Below are 20261 nucleotides of genomic sequence, written 5' to 3'. Positions count from 1 at the left end.
ATGCGGGGAATTCGGCCGGCGCGGCTGCGCGAGCACATCCGGTTAGCGGCACCGGCTTCCCTGTCTGAGGCGCTGCGCGAAGCCGAGCGTGCCGAGGCCATCATGGCAGAACATCGCGGCGATAGAGCCGAGCGTTTTCCCATGGCTCGGGGCCGCTCGGTAGGTGAACCTAGCCGGGGACAGGGCTACCCGTCGCGGCTAGGCCTCGACTCAGCATCCGAGATTCCGGGACGACGCCGAGGCCAAGGACAGCCGGACTGCAACGTTCTCAGGCCTGAGGACAGCGTACCCCAGCAGCCGTTACAACTAGCTGGGGGGAAGCCGCCTCACACAGCCGTCTCTGTTTCCCCAACTGCCGGGCCTAACTTCCGGTCAGGACATGTATGTGTTCCAGGACAGGAAATCGCGCGGGCGTCTACGTGAACTGTGGCCTGGACAACGTTTCGCTACGGGCGCTCGTGGACACCGGCTCTACAGTTTCGCTGCTGCACTGGGGAGTATTGGAACAGGGCGAGCGCGGTTGTATGCTGCCAGCCCCAGCCTTGACCATTCGCACCGTGTCGGGGAGCTATTTGGAGATACGGGCCGTTCGCACTGTGCGAATACAAGTAGGTGCAATCAGTGTTTCTCATCCATTCTGTGTGGCAGACATTGAGGATGATTGTATCTTGGGGTTGGATATTTTGGAAAGGTGGGGTGCGTTACTGAATCTCGCTGACGGAACGTTGCGTGGTAACTTCGGGTTAGCCAGGTTGCTAGTTCCCGAAGCGCAGCCGGACGTGTTAGTAGCGCGCACCCGGGGGGCGGAACATCCGGTGGACGCGCCGTGTAAACATCCGGTAGTAGACCGAGCGAGAATAATGGCCGAGCTTATGCAGCGTAGCAGTGTGGGGCACAGACACAGACCGACACAGTGAAGTCCCTTTTACATGAGTTCGCGGACATTTTCGCGGTAGATGAGCGCGAGTGCACACATACTAATTTGGTGCAGCACACGATTGATACGGGTAACGCAGCTCCTGTTCGGTTACATCCGAGACGCCTTCCTTTAGCTAAACGAGCTATCGCCGAGCAGAAGCTGCGTGAGATGGCCGACTCGGGCGTCATAGAGCCAGCGTCCGGACTGTGGTCTTTACCGGTTGTTTTGGTGCGTAAAAAGGACGAATCGTGGCGGTTTTGTGTCGATTACCGGCGATTGAACGAGGTAACGCGCAAAGATTCTTATCCGTTGCCGCGAATAGATGATGCGCTGGAACACGTTGCGGGCTCGGCGTGGTTTAGCTCGTTAGATCTGCGTAGCGGGTACTGGCAAGTAGAGCTCGCCCCGGAAGCGCGACCTAAAACCGCGTTCTCGATCGGGCAAGAGCTATGGAAATTCCGGCGCATGCCGTTCGGCCTATGTAACGCTCCAGCTACGTTCGAACGGTCGATGGAGAAAGTGTTGGCCGACATTCCTCGCAATCGTTGTGTCGTCTACCTGGACGATTTAATAGTGCAAGGCAAGGAGTTTGAGGTTGCGCTAGCTAACTTACGGGAGGTATTTTTTGGCTATCCGGCGGGCGAACTTGCGGCTTAACCCGAAAGCTGTTGCGGCAAGAGACTGTGTTTCTGGGACACGTGATTAGCGCTCAAGGGATTGCCACCGATCCAGCCAAAATTGCTGCGGTACAGAATTGGCCGCAGCTACGCACCTTCCTTGGGTTAGCCTCGTACTATCGTCGGTTCGTGAAGGATTTTGCCACGATCGCTAGTCCGCTGCACGGGCTCACGAAAAAGAATCAGCTGTTTCGCTGGGACGGGGTGCACGCGCACGCTTTCACTCGGTTACGGGAAGCTCTGGTCACGTCGCCCGTTCTCGGATATCCTGACGCGTCTCATATGTTTATCCTCGACACAGACGCAAGCGATGTAGGGCTAGGGGCTGTACTGTCTCAGGTTTCCGAGGGTAAAGAGCGTGCTATCGCCTACTTCAGCCGCGCGTTGTCTGGACCAGAGAAAAATTACTGCTTCACGCGGCGCGAGCTGCTAGCGGTCGTCGCGGCCCTTAAACATTTTAGGCCGTATTTATATGGGCAATCCTTCTCGCTGCGGACCGATCACGCTTCGCTGGTGTGGCTGCTTAGCTTTAAAGAGCCCGAGGGGCAGTTAGCGCGCTGGCTCAAGCGGTTGCAGGATTATAATTTTACCGTTCAGCACCGAGCGGGAAAACTGCATGCTAACGCCGATGCTTTATCCCGCCGGCCGTGTAGCAAAGAGCGTTGTCGGCACTGCGAGCGGGTTGAAGAGCGCGTGGGTAGTCGCGACATCGAACACTCTCCGACCCCCGTGAATCAGAACATTCTCCCTGCGCAGTCCCCCGGAGCCCCCGTCGGTAACCGGCGTGCAGCCGAGTTACTGCGTCGCCTACATCATCACCTGTAGTCGTTCCGCCTGTGCCACAGATGGACTGTGATCAGCTCATTGCCGAGCAGGAGAAGGATCCGGCACTGCAGCGGGTACTAGGTTGGGTTAACGCGGGCCAGAGACCAGATTATGCCGCGGTGGCTCACCTGGGACAAGAGGAAAAGGCCCTCCACTCACAGTTTAATCGACTCGCGTTGCGGGGGGGCTTACTCTACCGCCACTGGGAACGGCAGTGCGGCGCTGGCGAATCTTTTCAGCTGCTGGTGCCACGGACTCTGCGGGCACGTGTGTTGGGGATGGTCCATGGGCACGCGGGCGCGGGACACTTTGGAGTCACTAAAACGCTGCGGCGGTTGCGCGCTCGTTTCTACTGGCTGGGCTGCCACACGGATAGTGAACTCTTTGTTCACAGATGCGAGGTCTGCACGGCAAAGAAGGGTCCTACCCAGCGCTCGCGCGCATCATTGCATTGGGCAGCAAATAAGCTCTCTCGTCTCTCCAGCATTCTTTCCGGCGTAAAAACGCTACATTATGTTTTGATTTTCTGGTTTTCAATCTGGCTGACTAAGTCAGTACAGACATCTAAAACCTTCTAAACTAAAAAAATAGGCATGTATGTGAGGAGATATAATGTTGTGAGAAAGATTAAATCTGTAATATTTTTTTTATTAATTTGGCTATAAGATACATTTACATATACATTTTATTTCTGAATTATGCAGCAATACAAATAATGCAAGGTAAAATACATACCTGTTCATGACTTTATTGACACAGTCCCTGAGAGAAGACCCCCCAACTCTGGACAGTTGCTGAACCTAAATGTGACATCACAATCTGTAATAAGATATTTCAAAAAGGGCACATTCCTTTTGTCACATTTAAAACTTACGCAGATCGACTTCCTCTTTTCATCTTTCATTGACCCTTCAAATGATGTCAGCTCACTCTCAGAATCCAGTCTCTTTCTTGATGAGGATGTATTTTCAGGGTCCACACTAGCAGCTACCCGCTGAAGTTCCTCTTTTACAGTATGTCAAATAACATCGCAAAGACCTTCCTTTGGAACCCTGGAAAAAAAAAAAAAACTGTACATTAATATGTTCACAAACCTCTACACATTACTGCTTAAATTTCTGATTGTGACACTTTGTGTTTATGCAGTACATTAGGCTTGGCAGTTTTAATTATAAACCATTTTGCAGTTATGTTTGCCTGCTGATTAATGGGGAGAATAAGGTCATGAAAACAAAGTGCAAGACTAAATTGACAGCCAGCAAAAACACTGGTATCATTACTGTCATTCGATACTTCGTTAGCAACAAATACTTGTAGTTCTAACAAACATTGACAGCAAACTGAATGCGTATTGACTTAGCTTTATTATGTATTTTATTTTACTAAGCGCTTCTTGAGGGTCTGGTGCCACCTATTACAAAATTTAAAAATGGTAAAACCAGATTTTGATAGGACAAGCTCATGGCTGGAACAGACCATTAACATACATACAATACAGGTTATTGCCGAGCAGGAGAAGGATCCGGCACTGCAGCGGGTACTAGGTTGGGTTAACGCGGGCCAGAGACCAGATTATGCCGCGGTGGCTCACCTGGGACATGAGGAAAAGGCCCTCCACTCACAGTTTAATCGACTCGCGTTGCGGGGGGGCTTACTCTACCGCCACTGGGAACGGCCGTGCGGCGCTGGCGAATCTTTTCAGCTGCTGGTGCCGCGGACTCTGCGGGCACGTGTGTTGGGGATGGTCCATGGGCACGCGGGCGCGGGACACTTTGGAGTCACTAAAACGCTGCGGCGGTTGCGCGCTCGTTTCTACTGGCTGGGCTGCCACACGGATAGTGAACTCTTTGTTCACAGATGCGAGGTCTGCACGGCAAAGAAGGGTCCTATCCAGCGCTCGCGCGCACCATTGCATTGGGCAGCAAATAAGCTCACTCGTCTCTCCAGCATTCTTTCCGGCGTAAAAACGCTACATTATGTTTTGATTTTCTGGTTTTCAATCTGGCTGACTAAGTCAGTACAGACATCTAAAACCCTAGGTTTTTTTTTTAGCACAAAGAAGGACAATTGACAAATTAGAACATGAACAAATCTGTAGACAGTTTGAAGTATATCTCTACATAAGTCATGGCACTTTACCTTTTGTTTTACTTTGGGAAGAATGTGCAAAGCCTCCATATGATTTGTGTTGCCCCACAACTGTGAATAAAATAAAATTGTAATTAATGATATTCTTCTCCCTCCTCCAAAATTAAAATTAAAATTTGTTCAATAAGATGAGCATATTTTCAAACTGAGCCCATTACCTTGCTGGGTTTTCTGATATTTGGGAGGAGGATCTGGATAGGACACAGTCCTTTTAACAGCTTTTTTATTCCGTTCAGGTTCTGCTTTTCCTTAGTACAAAAACAAAGTACATTAATCCAAAATTTATGCTGAGCTTTTATTACTGAACAGTATTTAAAAAGTAACTAACTATTAAACTGAACTCTTACGCAACTTTTACAGTGAGGCTCTAAAGCAATTCTAATCAATTTCTCATAATCCCTAATTTAACATATGTGCAATGATCCCTCCCCCCAAATGTAAACCTACAAAACAGAGTCTTAGGGCGTACTGGTTAAGTCAAAGGAATTATTAAAAAATAAGGCCACATTAATAAATTTAGGCAACTCACTTTTTTGGGTTGGCAGGAGACTCTGACTGAGCTGTGTCAACTCACTATCGGTCACGTCACTGTCAAGGTCCGACTCTACATCAAATAAAACAGAAATAAATTAGTGAAACAGTTTGAGGTTCATATATGACAGACATTGCATGACTATATAAGGCAATTATAATCTGAAGCTGCTTTGAAGCATGAAATAATAATGTACCATTAACAAAGTCATCAAAGATTTTCCTCTTTCTGGTCCTTTTTACCTCTCTATGATGGTCCATTACCTAAAAAAACAAAAAAAACAAACAAAAAAAAACAGCAGGAGAGTTTAACTTTCAGGACACAAAATTCTGTCTAAATATTTCAAAAGCTAAAAAGCAACTGGGCATTAATTTGCATTATACAGGTTAGTAATTGTTTATACAAAAGTATATTAATTATTTTATTAAATGTGTGTGGGTGTGTGTGTGTGTGTGTGTGTGTGTGTATGAGTAATACCCAAGTCAGAAAATTCTGACCACTATTAAACCACCAGGTGGATTTACATAGTCACTAATTGCTTTTTGAGGTGCCTTTTCAAACCCAACTGAAGCACCAGTGAAAGAATTATTAAAAGGTTAGTTAAGAAATCAAAAGTAAACATTACCAAATGTAGTTATTCTGGTTTGTGCAGCTGAGGGAATATACAGTGGTTATCCAATCAGAATGGTTACCGTTGTGCTCACCGCCGTGTAAAGACGACAGCGGCTAAAATAAATCAGTTGCATTTCAAAGTCATTCGTAAAATGGCCGCCAGGTGGCGCAAAGTGACATTTTCACTCGTCACAGTGAATACAATAGTGATGTTAATTTCCACGAGAACTTTACACAACAAACATGAAAAATCTGAACCAGAGCTATTGATACAGTATGTACTGTACAATAATGAGTAAAAAAAAAAAAACATTGGTTAAATGTTGTTTAGATCAGGTTCACTAGCTGACAATTTGATTTGTACAAAGTATAAACTGTTATATAGCGTATTTCCGTATCTGTTTATTGTTATTTCAGTTCTGGGTTATTTCAGGTACTTTAAACACATTGTTGGGTTGCTCATGTTGGCTCATATGAGATTTAGTTTACAAATGAACACCTGGTTGGGTTATTTTGACCCAACAACTGGTTTATTCATTATTCTTTCGTTTCTTCAAATGGCAGCCTGCAAAATGTTTGAAATATTACTGTTTATTGTGTTACAGGTGTAGTTTTAAGAGTTGTTTGGCAGGAATGCGTGTGTATACAGCAAAACCTCCATCAGTTATTAAAGATAGTGTCTATTTAGAAAAAAAGCACCTTATTCATATCAGTTCAATCATAAAGTTTTTTTCGTTATTGTGAGTGCTACTTCACGGCATGCTCCCAAATTAATATCGCTCCTCGCTCACTAGTTAGGCGGCCTACCCTTCAGATATGCGAAGCAGTGGGGCCAAGGAATTAGGCACGTGAGCTGGTGAGCTATCCTTTCTAATGATCCCGGGCTTGCACCCCGCGCTATGAAATACTCGGGGTTTGTTGGGTTACAGGGGATTTTACTAAGCGGTGTGAGTGCGGTGCGCGCGCAACAACGTGGAAGTGCGGCATGCAACCGGGGTGAATGGAACGCGCCCCGGGAACCAAAGAAGCGAGAGGTGGAAGAGGCCGGTTAGGCCATAGCGGAGTCAGCGCGAGCGGACGGAGGCAGGAGCTGCTGTCCGCGGATGGCTGTCGCAATCACACCGCGTAGTAAAATTCCCTGTAACCCAACAAACCCCATTTATTTTATAGCGCGGGGTGCAAGCCCGGGATCATTAAAAAAAACTAAAAAGTGGCAGCTTGGCACATCTAAAATAGACGCAGGTTAATTTTTTATAGTCTAAATAAAAATTCGCCTCTTTTATTTTCTATAGCCTAATTAGCGCTCAACCGTACACAAAGTTTTCCTGAGGGCTGAGGAATTTTGTTGTGCCAAATAGTATTTATTCAGTATAATCTTTGCCTCTTATTCCTATTAATCCTGGGTTGTTGTTCTTTTAGTGTCACTGTGCTTTACAATGCCAGACAACATTCAAATGCAAATTATTCACCCTCCCCAGGTGTGAATCAGCTGTTCTCACCTATACATGAAATGCACCTCTCTCCACTTTAAAAACCTTGAATCTGAGGCTCTTCTGGAGACTTTCAGTGATTTAAATTTGTGTAACTTTAATCTTCTGGATTCTAGATTCTAAAGTTGACATTGTTACCTTTTTTTAATCCTTGAAATGGAAAAAATTGAGATTTTCCTTATAATAGCTTAAATTGCACACACACACACACAGCAGACCAAATCATTAGCACGTCCCTCCCGCAAACAGCGCAGCCATTTACTTTCTTTTTTTTTACTTACATCCAAACTGAGTCGTTTACATAAGTCCCTGATCAATAGCTCATCATATCAATTTATTCATACAGATGTACCTGTTTTACAGAAAAACTTACTGTTACTGAATGATTGACTCTGACAGAGCCATAAGAACAGTGGCAGCTGGAACACCTAAAACGTGATCCTCCTCTTTACTTTAATACGTAGAATCAGCGCTTAACCTCACGCATGAAGTTTTGTAAATTCGTTTAATGTTTAACTTGTATTTTATAAGGTTTTGCCAGTGGTGGTACAGCGCAACGGGGTCATATTATTTACTATTAAAGAAAATTATGATGATCTGCCACGGCGTGCGCCTGTGATGGGTGTGCACCCAAATCTACTATCGCTACTCGCTCACTCCGTAGGCTCCCTGAATAGGCGGCAAAGGGACGAAGCCGCCTATTTGTTCCGGCTGGCGATAATTAATGTTAATATGATCTCAGGCTTGCTCCACATTATAAAAGCAAGGCGGGGAGTTTAGTCCGAGGTCTGGGACTATGTCATGTGGTGGAGAATAGGAGAATGGCATGCGAGTGGGGCGATGTGACGTGCCCCAGGGACTTTAAACAAGGACACTGGAAATCCGCCCTTTAATCTCTGCGCTGAGGACAGCGCGAGAAAGAGCTGCGCGAGCTCCCGCGGCATCTTCACTCCCGTACCATGCCCGCCTTTGCAGCCCCCCTGCCGTAAAGGAAAAGGCAGACGAAGACGTTTGTGTTAATTTTTTGCATCAGGGAAGACTCGCGCCGGCCATCGACAGCAGGAGAAGCGCCGTCATGAGGAAGCGTGCAGGAGCGCTGCCTCCGCGTGCTCCGTTCTGCCACTTATCGTCAGCTGTGTGCCTGCATGCCAGTGTGGCACAGCCCCTGGAACTGCACATGCACAACCTTTATCCCATTCTTTTTATTCTCCCTCCTTCAACCCTTTCCTTCGCCATTTTACCTAAATAAATTACCCTTTTCCCCGTAAGACCTCACCTCGTGTCCGTACCCGTTACAGATTATAACAGTCTTCTGAATTTCATTTTTATAATAACGCAAAAACACAAGCGGGGCTGAATGACCAACATCAGCTGACGCAGTAGAACGTCCAGACACTGTTTTAATTTTATGGTCATTTATTTCAGTTAATAAATTTACTATAAATTTAAAGAACACAAGAAATAAGACGACACAAAACCCTACACGCTTCTTTTCTAATTACAAGTGATAAAATCTAAAGGCTCACTGTGTTAACATTTATTGTGCTTAAATTTGATCCTAATAAGATATGATTTGATTTGATTTCTAGAACAGTGGCAGCTGGAGCACCTAAAACAGATGCAGGAATATTTTTTATAATCTAAATAAAAATGCTTTTTTAAACATGGGCTATTGTTATTTACTTGCAATATTTGTTAATTTAATTTAAATGGGGTTTGGTCTCCGGAATGTTGAGCATCATGATCCTCTTCTTTACTTCCCTACGTAGAATCAGCACTTAATCGCACGCATAAAGTTTTGTAAATTCGTTATGTTGAATAGGAAATAATGACCTCCGTTGCGTGTACCACCGCTGGGAAAACTTAATGAAATACAAGTTAAAGACAATTATGATGATCTGCCACGGCGTGCACCTGTGATAGGTGTGCGCCCAAATCTACTATCGCTACTCGCTCACTCCGTAGGCTCCCTGAATAGGCGCCAAAGGGACAGAGCCGCCTATTCGTTCCGGCTGGCGATAATTACCGTTAATATGATCTCGGGCTTGCTCCACATTATACAAGCAAGGCGCGGAGTTTTGTCCAAGGTCTGGGAAGTGCATGATGTGATGGAGAATAGGAAAGAAGTGAATGAGGCGATGTGACACCCCCCAGGGACTTTAAACAACGACACTAGAAATCCGCCCTTTGATCTTTGCGCTGAGGACAGCGCAAGAAAGAGCTGCGCGAGCTTCCACGGCATCTTCGCTCCTGTACCGTGCCCGCCATAGAGGGGAAAAGGCCGACGAAGACGTTTGTGTTAGTTTTTGCATCAGGGAGGACTCACGCCGGCCATCGACAGCGGAAGAAGCGCCGTCACGAGTAAGCGTGCAGGAGCGCTGCCTCTGCGTGCTCAGTTCTGCCACTCCGCGCACCAACACTTAGCGTCAGCTGTGTGCCCGCATACCAGTGTGGCACAGCCCCCGAAACTGCACATGCACAACCTTTATCCCATTCTTTCCATTTTTCCTCCTTCAACACTTTCCTTCCCCATTTTACCTAAATAAATTACCTTTTCCCCGTAAGACCTTATGGTGCCGCCCGTGCAACATGGGTCGAACCTGTTACAGATCATAACAGTCTACTGCATTTCATTCTTATAATAATGCAAAAACACAAGCGGGGCTGAATGACCGACATCAGCTGACGCAGTAGAACGTCCTGACAATGTTATAATTTTATGAATATTTATTTCAGTTAATAAATCTACTACAAATTTAAAGAACACAAGATATAACACGACACAAAACCCTACACGCGTCTTTTCTAATTATATGTGATAAAATCTAAAGGCTCACTTGTTAACACATTATCTTAAATGTGGTAACATTTATTTTGTTTAAATTTTATCCTAATAAGATTTAATTTAATTTGAATTCTACATTTGTACTTTAATTTTAGTTCTGTGATTATGAATTTGTTTAACTACAATGTTTTACTTGATTTTATCCGCTACTACATGCAGTTCTACAGGAGTGTGTCTCATTAATCCAGCAGTGAATGAACTAAGGCATGAGGCGTCAGTTTGTAGTTATATAGCGCCACTCAGTGGTAAAAGCCAGCAAACGCACAAAGCCAAATGCTACCGCCGAGTGCCGCGACGGTAGAACCTACATTCCGATTAGGTAACCACTGTAGCATAACCCTGTTTGTAAGGGAGACACAAAGCTTTTTTGTAGACACTTGCTCTGTTTGTCAGCATTCGCTTTGCTGTTGTCAAGTCACTGTTGACAAACATGATGTTGAAGAGCTTTGAGTTGCATGGCTTTTCAAAGATACTGTCAAAGTTTCCCCGATCACATCTATCCATCACTTCTTTTCTCTCGAATAAATCCCACTGCATTATCCATCAGGAGCACACAGTTGTCAGGCATCTTTGACGTTATTTTAGTTGTACTTTGGTAGCGTCCAGCATTTGTTTCAGTACATTGTCTTTCAGCAAGTCTTTTAGTGACTTGGACCAATGGTTGTTTCCCGCTTCTCACCATTTTTTTGATAACCTGTAAGTGGTTCTCAAATGGAAAACATGATATATGGTTTAAAGAGCAGTGAAAGTTAACAGCATCATCTGACAAGTGTTTGACGGAATGAATGTTGTATGTTGGAAAAGTGGGTCCATAAAAATCCACTGAGTGATCCACAAAGTGCTCCAGAATGCTGTGTGCGTAACCTAGATAAGACTCTCTCTTCCCATCTGCTTCATCCAAAAGAATGTTCATACCAACACTCAGACAAAGAAAGTGATGGTACTGGTCATCAGGAAGCACATCCTTTAGGATTAATGGTCCTGTGTAGAGCATGAAGTGACGTAGCTCAGTAGCTTTCCACCTGTCCAAGTCTTCCATGCTTCTTGGTTGCCTTGAAAACTCTGCGGGCAAAGCTCCCTTCAACGGACCTATGTTAAGTTCTACTTGTTTTCTCTGAGCCTTACTTAGTCGACAGATATCTGGACCACGCCACAAGTATGTCAGCAGCCTTTTCATGGCTCCAAGACATACTAGGTGCATGTAGTCAAGAGGGAATTGTTTCACACACAAAATACCAGCTTTAACAAGAGGTGATATTTGTTTTTGATGGTCAGGGTATCCAGCTTGGTTGAAAACATCATCTCTTCTTTTTTCAGCAGGCCCCTTAGTCAAGTAAACTATCCTCCCCTCGATCTTTTGTGCTACTGCAACACATCGCTCGCATCCATGCAGACTATTGTGACCTTTAATACATTTCAGAAATGACCTGGCTTGTGCATCACAAATGATCGCCTTTACTGTAATTGTGTGAACTGAATTCTGGAATGAAATGCCATTTTGAATGAGTTGTTGCAATTCCTCCAAGAAATCTTGTAAAAAATCCTCAACAGAGTCAGGTTTGCTGGACCCATGATACAGTGCCACAATAAATGGCTGAAAGTTCTGAATTTGACCAAGAATAGGCCAGGGGCCAGTTTCTCGATAACGCACACTGTCTACAGTGAAGTTACTGAATTAGCCGACATTGGTTGCTCAGGAATCGATTTTTGCCTCCTTTTGCATGAAAGCGTTAAGAAAGACGGCACTTTCTATGCAAATTAAAGATTGCACTAAATTCTTTTAATGGCGTTTATTTCGACATGGGTTAACTTATCAATAGCATGCGATAATAGACAAATATATAAATTAAATCACCAAACTGTGATATTTTTGAGTAATATTTCCATGTAACCTGTAGTGGCGGTGAAACGAACCGGATATACAATCATAGTTGATTGACAAACAGCTGACAAAACACTTTTCACCAGATTCAGAAACAATGTGAAACATGACAGTGGTTGTAGTTGTATAGCGCACTATGGAATGAATACGATGAGATGATAAAGTAGAGGTTTAATACCCCTATCTCACCTACGCGGTTTCATGCGGTGGCCATAAGTGCGGTTCATCATGATTCATCACGAGGTTTGGTGAGATGCAATGTTAGGCACCGTGAGCTGCCGCAATTGCCCGCGACGTTCCTTTAACATTCTGCGAAGTTCTGCATGGTCCGAAAGCTTCCGCAAGGGCCGGCAAAAAAATTAAACATGTTTAATTAAACATGTTTAATTAAACTTTAATTTAAATTAGATACTTAGCATAAGAACGTTTCGGGAAATGCGCCATAACGTTAAGAGAGAGGTTAAGGTACAACTTGAGAACTACTTAGCGATAAGAAGCTTTCGAGAAACAGGGCCCAGAAACACATTTTACTTGATTTAAATAATGGCACGCCATCCACATTAAAGCACAGTTCAACATTCCCTGGCAGTGTCTCTTTTGAAAAGTGTTCAAGAACATAACGCTCAATACCATAATAAATATACTGCCCACTGCATTTATTTTGAAAAGAGTTCTAGCGTCTTTGGGAAGTCTATGGCCATGACGTCTGAGCACATCCAGAAGCTCATTTAATGCCTTGTGGGTCTGGTTTGTAGCAGTAGCCCAACTAGCCAAGTCCTTGTGAAGAGATGGTGTTTCAACAATTGAACGTGAAGCCTCATCCAACTGTTCAGACTCATCCAACTGTTCAGAGCTGCTATCATTTTCCACTAAGGAATCAACCTTTGCCCTTCGTCGTCTCCACTTCCTCTGGTACTCAGAGGACATGTTTAGCAAATCTAAAATTACAAAATATTTTTAAAGTAGTTACTGAAAACATCCGTTAAATTCATTTACAGACACCAGCCCATGTTATTCTTGAGCTCTTCTTACATTTTGCTTAACATTTCACAGTCTCTTTCAGGAATTTACTTTTTGAAAAAACTCAAAAGGCTACATTGAACAGTAAAACTTACTGGATCATTAAAACATACTGGTATGCTATTATCAACTGCATTTCATAGCTTCTACAATATTTACCACTTGCTTGGGGTTTTAACAAATTCACTTATTTTTTACTTTATTTAAAAGATGTTTCACTAAACATCTCGCTTTAAAGTCAATTTAAGCAGTTACAACAGCACCTCTACAATCACTGTCCAGGAAATACTCCACCTGGAACTTAAAGCCTCCTGCTCTGCATGTTTCCAAACTCTTCTTGCTCTACCAAACGCACTGCTGATTTGCCCTCCCCCACTCCAATCTTATCTAAAATGATATCTTCCAGCTTCTGATTGTGTGAACACACCTGATCCAGGTAACCAGCAGTGGGTAGGGCAGGGATAATTAGAAAACAATTAGGCCAGGGGGGTATTCCAGAAAGCAGGTTATGTGACATACCCGGGTAAGTTTAGGAGTAAGTTAGTGGATAACCTCAACTTTCGGTTCCAAAAACGGAGGTAACTTTCTGGGTATGTAGTAACCATAGCAACGTACTCTCTGAAGATAGCTCTCTGTTCGGTAGCAGGTTATGTTCCAGGGTAAGTTTGTTTCAGAAGGTTATTGAGCATAGCGCGGTTATTGAGCATACGGGAGAGAGTTATAAGACCGCGTATTGATGTCTTTTCATTTCCTAATGATTATTTGAAAGAACATTATCGGTTTTCAAGGGAATCGTTAATTTACTTAACACATCTCTTGAAACCGCATATTGCAAATGTCACAAACTGAAGGTCTGCGCTTAGAACAGAAAACATTTTGATCATAGGACTTTGTTTTTTTGCGTTAGGGCATTTTTTATACAATGTGGGCGATGCAGAGCATGTGGGAAAGGCAACTGTATGTCTGGCACTTGTGTACAGACGTGTGTACAGTTCCCTGGACATAAACCTCTGCATGTTATTAAAGAGGAATTCCACAGAGTGCCAGGTTTGTCCTTTGTAGTAAAACTGATGACACATATTTAATATGTACTCATACTATTTATATCTATACATGTATTCATTTGCCCTATTTAATGACACCATACCCTGAACCTGATCCTGGACCACAGACATGCTTTAACCTGGCTCACAGCCGAACACGGGCCAAGGAGGGGATGACCACAGGGATCCTCAAGTCTAGGTTTCAGTGTCTGCGTGGGCTCTGGGTCAGTCCAGAGAGGGCATGCGACAGCATAGTGGCTTGTGTTGTGCTTCACAACATTGCCACTATAAGAGGAGAGAGCCACCCTCCTTGTATTCAAGTAGATGGCCCAGAGGAACCTCTACAGATTTTTGCACACAAAAGAGATGGAAGACTTTTGAGAGACAGGATTTGTTAAAATTACTTTTATTAAACTGATTGAACTGGTCTGCTGCTAGTTCATTTCTTTATTCCCTGAAAAACAATGAAAGTAAAATGAAATAAAATGTGTGTTTTTTTAATGACATTGCTTTATATACACAACACTTTTAACATGCAACAGATTAATATATGCACAAGTTCTCACTTTAAGGTGATGCTCCAGTAACTCAAGTGTTGTTTTTTTAATGGATAGAAGGATTTTCTCTTCCATTTGAAGCTGTATAAGATCCATCTCCACGTCACTTTTTTCATTTGTTTTTGAAGATGGACCTTATGCAGCTTCTTTGCTGGCAACTAGGAAGGAAACTAGGAATTATTATTTAAAAATAATTAAATAAATGAGATTCTGTTAGACAATAAAATTTAAATATGGTAAAACTGCACACAAATTCTTACATTGATTATATTGTGCATTGAGGTTGAAGGGCCTTCATCCGTGGAGAAATCTTCGGTTATGTACTGTAAAAGAACAATGACAGTTTGTTACTCTAATGTAAAGGGGGCATGCTATCCATCAATCAGTATGCATCCTACCTCAGTGGATCTACCAGCATTGTCCACTTCTTTCACAGCAGATGTGTTCTCTTGATCTTCATCCTTCAGTGGAAATATACAAGTATACATTATCTGCCAAATAGAAAGAAAAAATAAAAACTAAAAGCAACTAAAGGTACCTGACAACAAAACACTTACAACTGTGACAGACTGTTCTTTCTGTAGCGTTCAATAATACAATCCCTCTATCAGTATCTATAAGAAAATACAACCCATAAAATTCTCAGAATTATCAAAGAAAAAAACAATAATGCAGGGAAAAAAAAACATGTCAAAGTAATACAACTAAGATAACAGTAGCCTATACATCATATGCAGTTAAATAAAGTAAGCCTGCATAAAAAAAAAAAAACGTTTAGCATGTTCAAAGGCCTTTAATTGACAGAAATAGTAATTTATTAAGTCATATAATAAAAATAAATCATAGTGGTAAACTTGCATTTTACCATGTGTGTCACTGGTCGCCCTTTATTAAGGGACAGAGCCAGCTCCTCAGATGGGGTTGAGGTGGTGGTGGGCCCCAGCGACTATGGCTAGAGACATGGCAATCAGTTAGGCATGGCAGTTAGCTTTCATGACAGAAAGAATATACTAAATCGTGTTTAATAAATAGTTGAGTGATCATGTAATCAAATATTACCTTTTTGCAGAGCGTTTTTGTGTTTCATTTTTACTTGGCTTCTGGCTCCAAAATGATTACACCTTATTAAATAAGAAACCATATATTCCTAGTAAATATACAGTACATTGGTATTTTACCCTAAAGAAATTAATGGCAGGAAAAGTAAATGCTTTAACAGCCAAAAGAATGCAGAAGGAGTGTTTAATTATTTTGCATTATAATAAAAGGGGAGGCGATGTAAAATTTGCAATTTAATACACTCACGCATTTACCCTGTTATTTTTTGCCAAGCCAACTCTCTTTAGCTGGTGCAGCCGTAAGCTTTTTTTCATTATTATAGATTTGAATTCTTCATATGCGCGCATTAAAACATCTGTGAAGTATGCCGCTCTTTTTTCACTTTGATTTTCCATTTTGACTCGTGAAATCGGGGATCCATTAAAAATGTCTTGATGTATGCACCGTGCACGCATTAACTCTGGGTAACCAGTAGGAGGTTGATTAAACTTACTCTTCTCAGAGGTTGTGGAACCGACCTACTCATGGTATATATTATGGTGCGGGTTTGGGGTAAATCAACCCAGAGGTTATGATTAACCAAACGGTAAGTTAGCCAAGCTTTCTGGAATACCCCCCAGGTGTCCTTGAGGACCAGGGTTGGAAACCACATATCTATTACATCAAACTTCTTTGCTCATTTGTAAATATTTTTTAAGGCAGTGAAACAAAATCCAGCAAACTTAACATTTTGGGGACTTGGTCATTTTGCTATCAGTTTTCTACCAAGAACTTTGCTCAACTGCATAAAATAGCTCAACTTAAGTGTAGAGACTGGGGCTTTATACCTGCCAGCTCATGCTAACAGTTTGTTTATAGGAGAAGCCTAACTGTCACGTTGGGGTGGTAATGGCTGATGTTGCCATGGGCATAAAAGGCAGGCATAGGCACAGAGGGGTGTTTTAAGTAAAAGTATTTTAATAAGATAACAAAACATGTAACAAAGAAACAAAATGAACACTTTCACATCATAACCGGCATAAGACGTCACCAAGGCACTATGGCGAGACACGTATGACATTAGCTCGATGGTGAAACACAGGCTTGATGACAATATTCAGGACATTGCAGACAAGCTAAGCATGGAGCACGGGACATGAAAATCTCAGACACGGAGGTACAGGGGACACAGAAAGGCTAGGGACACCGGGACGAGGGACACGGGGAGACTAGGGAGGCCAGGGAAACTAGGGACACAAAGAGACTATGGCTAGAGACATGGCAATCAGTTAGGCATGGCAGTTAGCTAAACATGATAATTAATTAACATAGCAATTAGCTCCACATGGCAATTAGCTAAACATGCACCTAGCCAAACACACACTCAGCTAAACTTAACAACTAGCTAAACACACGGGGAAATATCAACAGGAGGACACAACCAACAATACTTACATAAACGTTAAACATACACCATACTTCACATAACCGAGTCAGCTCCACACACATTTAAACACAAAAGACTTACATATTAACACAACTAATGCCTTGGGACATGCTTCTAGGTTATGGTACAACCTAACTCAAGAAATACAATATAAAGCAAAGCAAATCAAATGTGCCCACATAGATGACAGTAAATACAAACGAGCAAGGCTCGATCTAGTTTCCCAGACTAACCAGCTATTTATAAAAGATTTAATGATCTACCTCGGTTCAGGTGAGCACTCGCATCACCTGACCGAGGTGCCTTCTGGGAAACTGAGTCTGCAAACAAAAACTACAAAAAAACAAACAGTGCTCTCTAGTGGCGATTCCTTACACTAACGTTAACACTACCAACTTATAGCCTAGTTCATTTTAGTTTATTTTAGTTCATTTTAGCCAAACTCAAACTACATTTCGAATCCTTCTTGTCAAACAAGTAAAACTTAAACATTTATAAAACAATACAAAATGGACTCACTCAACAGTAGTTTTTTTTTTATATAGATAGTGTATATTAAACTTCCACCCTTCTCTCTTCTTGTCAGTAAATAAGACTCGTGAAAATGCGGTAACTTCCCCTCCTCTCTCTCTCTCTCTCTCTCTCTCTCTCTCTCAAGATAATCTAGAATATCGCGGAATATCGCAAGACTGCTAACTAGTGGCGGCACTGTTTCCAAATTCAAAAAAAAAAAAAAAACTTTATGTATCCACATGGGTAAATAAAATGCATGCAGAGTACAGCGAGTAAACTTTTTTTAAAATTTGACAATCCACATCCAATTCGGACTTTAAATGGTAACCAGATATATACCTGTTCATATGTAAATGCATGAATTTTATAAAAATAATAAAATCATTTTTTAATATTCTAAAAAACAGGGCATATAATGCCAAATGCAGTGGCTTCACAATCACAAAGCACTTTGTGAATAATTTGTTATAAAACAATATGTAAATAAAAATTGTTTTCCCCAATGAGTCTTACATTTACATTTAGGCATTTGGCAGACGCTCTTATCCAGAACAACTTACATTTTTTATTTCATTACACATCTGAGCAGTTAAAGGTTAAGGGCCTTGCTCAAGAGCCCAACAGTGGCAACTTGGTGGTTGTGAGGTTGAACCTGGGATCTTCCGAACCGTAGTTCAATGCCTTAACCACTGAGCTACCCCTGGCCCCTGAGTCTTGCTTAAATAGACGTGTAAAGGATGTCAGTGTCTTTACACAACCTCTTAAAAACTACTCGGGGCACTTACTTTTTATTGCAGTATTAACCAAGGTGTAAGCACAATCGCATTTGCATGTTTCGCGCTCAATACCACAGTGGATTTAATAAAGGATCATGATGGACTGTAAATGCACGTGTAAAGAATGTCACATAGTGGACCTTCGCTCACACATGCACTCACTATTGAAATACACTTACAGATGTGGCCATTAAGACTGCGTGTGTTTTCCCGCGAGATGCCGCAATTTAGCGCGCGACGTGCCGCGACTTGCCGTAAGCAACATTCAGGAATTTAAATAAATGTGTTGTGCTTTACTGAATATCCGCCAGATGGTGCATGGAAGGACTTTATCTAAAAGCCGGACCAAGTACTGTACAACGAAGAATTGTATATTATTACTTAGCCTAAAACAATATTGTTTCCAATGCTGAAGCAAACATGAATTCTATTTTGTTTTACAACAGATCTTTCATGATGAATGTGTGTATATGTGCTTCATATTATTATCACAATGATGAAATGAGATGCCCAAATTAATGCTTTAAAAGTTTCTTATATAGTTTTTGTAATGTTTTAACAGGGACAAAACAGTGAAAGACATGGCAATGCCTTGGTTTAAATGGTGTTGAAATTAATTTTATTTCCTTATAGTAGGCTATGTGATAGTGTTAACTGCGAATGTCCTGATTCGTGAATATGCCAACATATCTTAGCCTATTTAAAACGTAAAAATGTGTCGACATCATCAGAAGACATAAATAAACAATATACATATTATCATAGTAAGTAAATATTATTTTATGAACATGAATCACGTCATCGCCACTTCTAACCCCCCTGCGCGATGTGTATACATCAATGTGTGTGAATAATATGAAATTTTATTTGATATAGGTATATATTAACTCATGCTAGGGTACTTTTACTATACTAAATTTATAAATTACACTCAAAGTATCAAATCCAACTATGAAGTCTGATTTAATTGTTACCATTAAACATTTTATATCTACGTGTTTATTTTTCTATTTATGTTTATGTTTTGCTGGCAAAATACATTTTAGGCAGAGTGTAATGGTTAACCCCTAGAGGGCGATAAACGCCCTCTTTCGGTTTGTGTTTTGTTACGTTTTTTTTGTGTTGCAGTTTTGTTTGAGTTGGACTTCATGTCCCAGACTGCACCTCGGTCAGTTGAGGGGAGCACTCACCTGATCCGAGGAATAGTAATTAAGTTAATCGTTATAAATAGCCTGACTGAACATCAGTCAGGCGTCTAGCATTAATTGTCTTTTATAGTTTCTGTGGTTATATTTTGTAAAAGTAATGAATTAAAGTTTCCAAGATGCTCTAAGGAAAAAAGAGCTTTTGTTTGTTTTATTACACTTTAATATCATTAAATAAAAGACTAACCTGAAGTCCTTGTTTCAGCCTCTGCGATTATACCACGCACCCACAGACAACCAGATCATGACACAGAGACGTCTACTCAGTCTTGTTAATTTGTTTTAAAAACCCCAATTCTGCGAAATCCCCCAGCAGCGAAACCGGTTTGATGACTTCACACTTGTCGTGAAGGTGAGATGGGGGATTACAGTAACTGTGGATGCACTTCACCTCGGAGAATTTAAAAAATAAACTAAAACAAAATCATGTTTGCTTCAGTATTGGAAACAATATTATATTATGCTAACTTCATTAAAGATTATACACTTTTGTATTCTTTGTCCATACACGTGGGCATCTTTAAATTTTTAGATATTGATCCTTTCTCGATGCAGCGAATTTTCTATGCAAATTAATAATAATTTCCATGAATAAAAAGGAGAAAGAAGAAAAGGTTACGCGAAAATACAGTAAGAAAAAGCTTTAGAGGTAAATGCTGTGAAATGCTTCAAATGAACAGATTCTGCCTATAACAGGTCAGGGACAGTAAGGCTGGATCCAGCAGCGCACCA

At 41.9% G+C, this 20261-nt stretch overlaps 1 long non-coding RNA gene across 1 annotated transcript; it reads right to left on the bottom strand.

The window, feature by feature from the left end:
* Nucleotides 1-4558: 4558 nt before the first annotated feature.
* LOC128508939 (uncharacterized) lies at nucleotides 4559-5756 on the bottom strand. Its single transcript, XR_008355986.1, has 5 exons — nucleotides 5727-5756; nucleotides 5298-5364; nucleotides 5099-5173; nucleotides 4728-4817; nucleotides 4559-4620 (listed from the first exon to the last, which is right to left on the bottom strand). It is a non-coding gene; the product is annotated as an uncharacterized LOC128508939 (long non-coding RNA).
* Nucleotides 5757-20261: the final 14505 nt, after the last annotated feature.

Source organism: Clarias gariepinus, chromosome 21, assembly GCF_024256425.1.
Source record: "Clarias gariepinus isolate MV-2021 ecotype Netherlands chromosome 21, CGAR_prim_01v2, whole genome shotgun sequence".
Classification (NCBI taxonomy): domain Eukaryota; kingdom Metazoa; phylum Chordata; class Actinopteri; order Siluriformes; family Clariidae; genus Clarias; species Clarias gariepinus.
The sequence above is the reverse complement of the archived record's forward strand: the minus strand, read 5'-3'. Positions and strand labels throughout refer to the sequence as shown.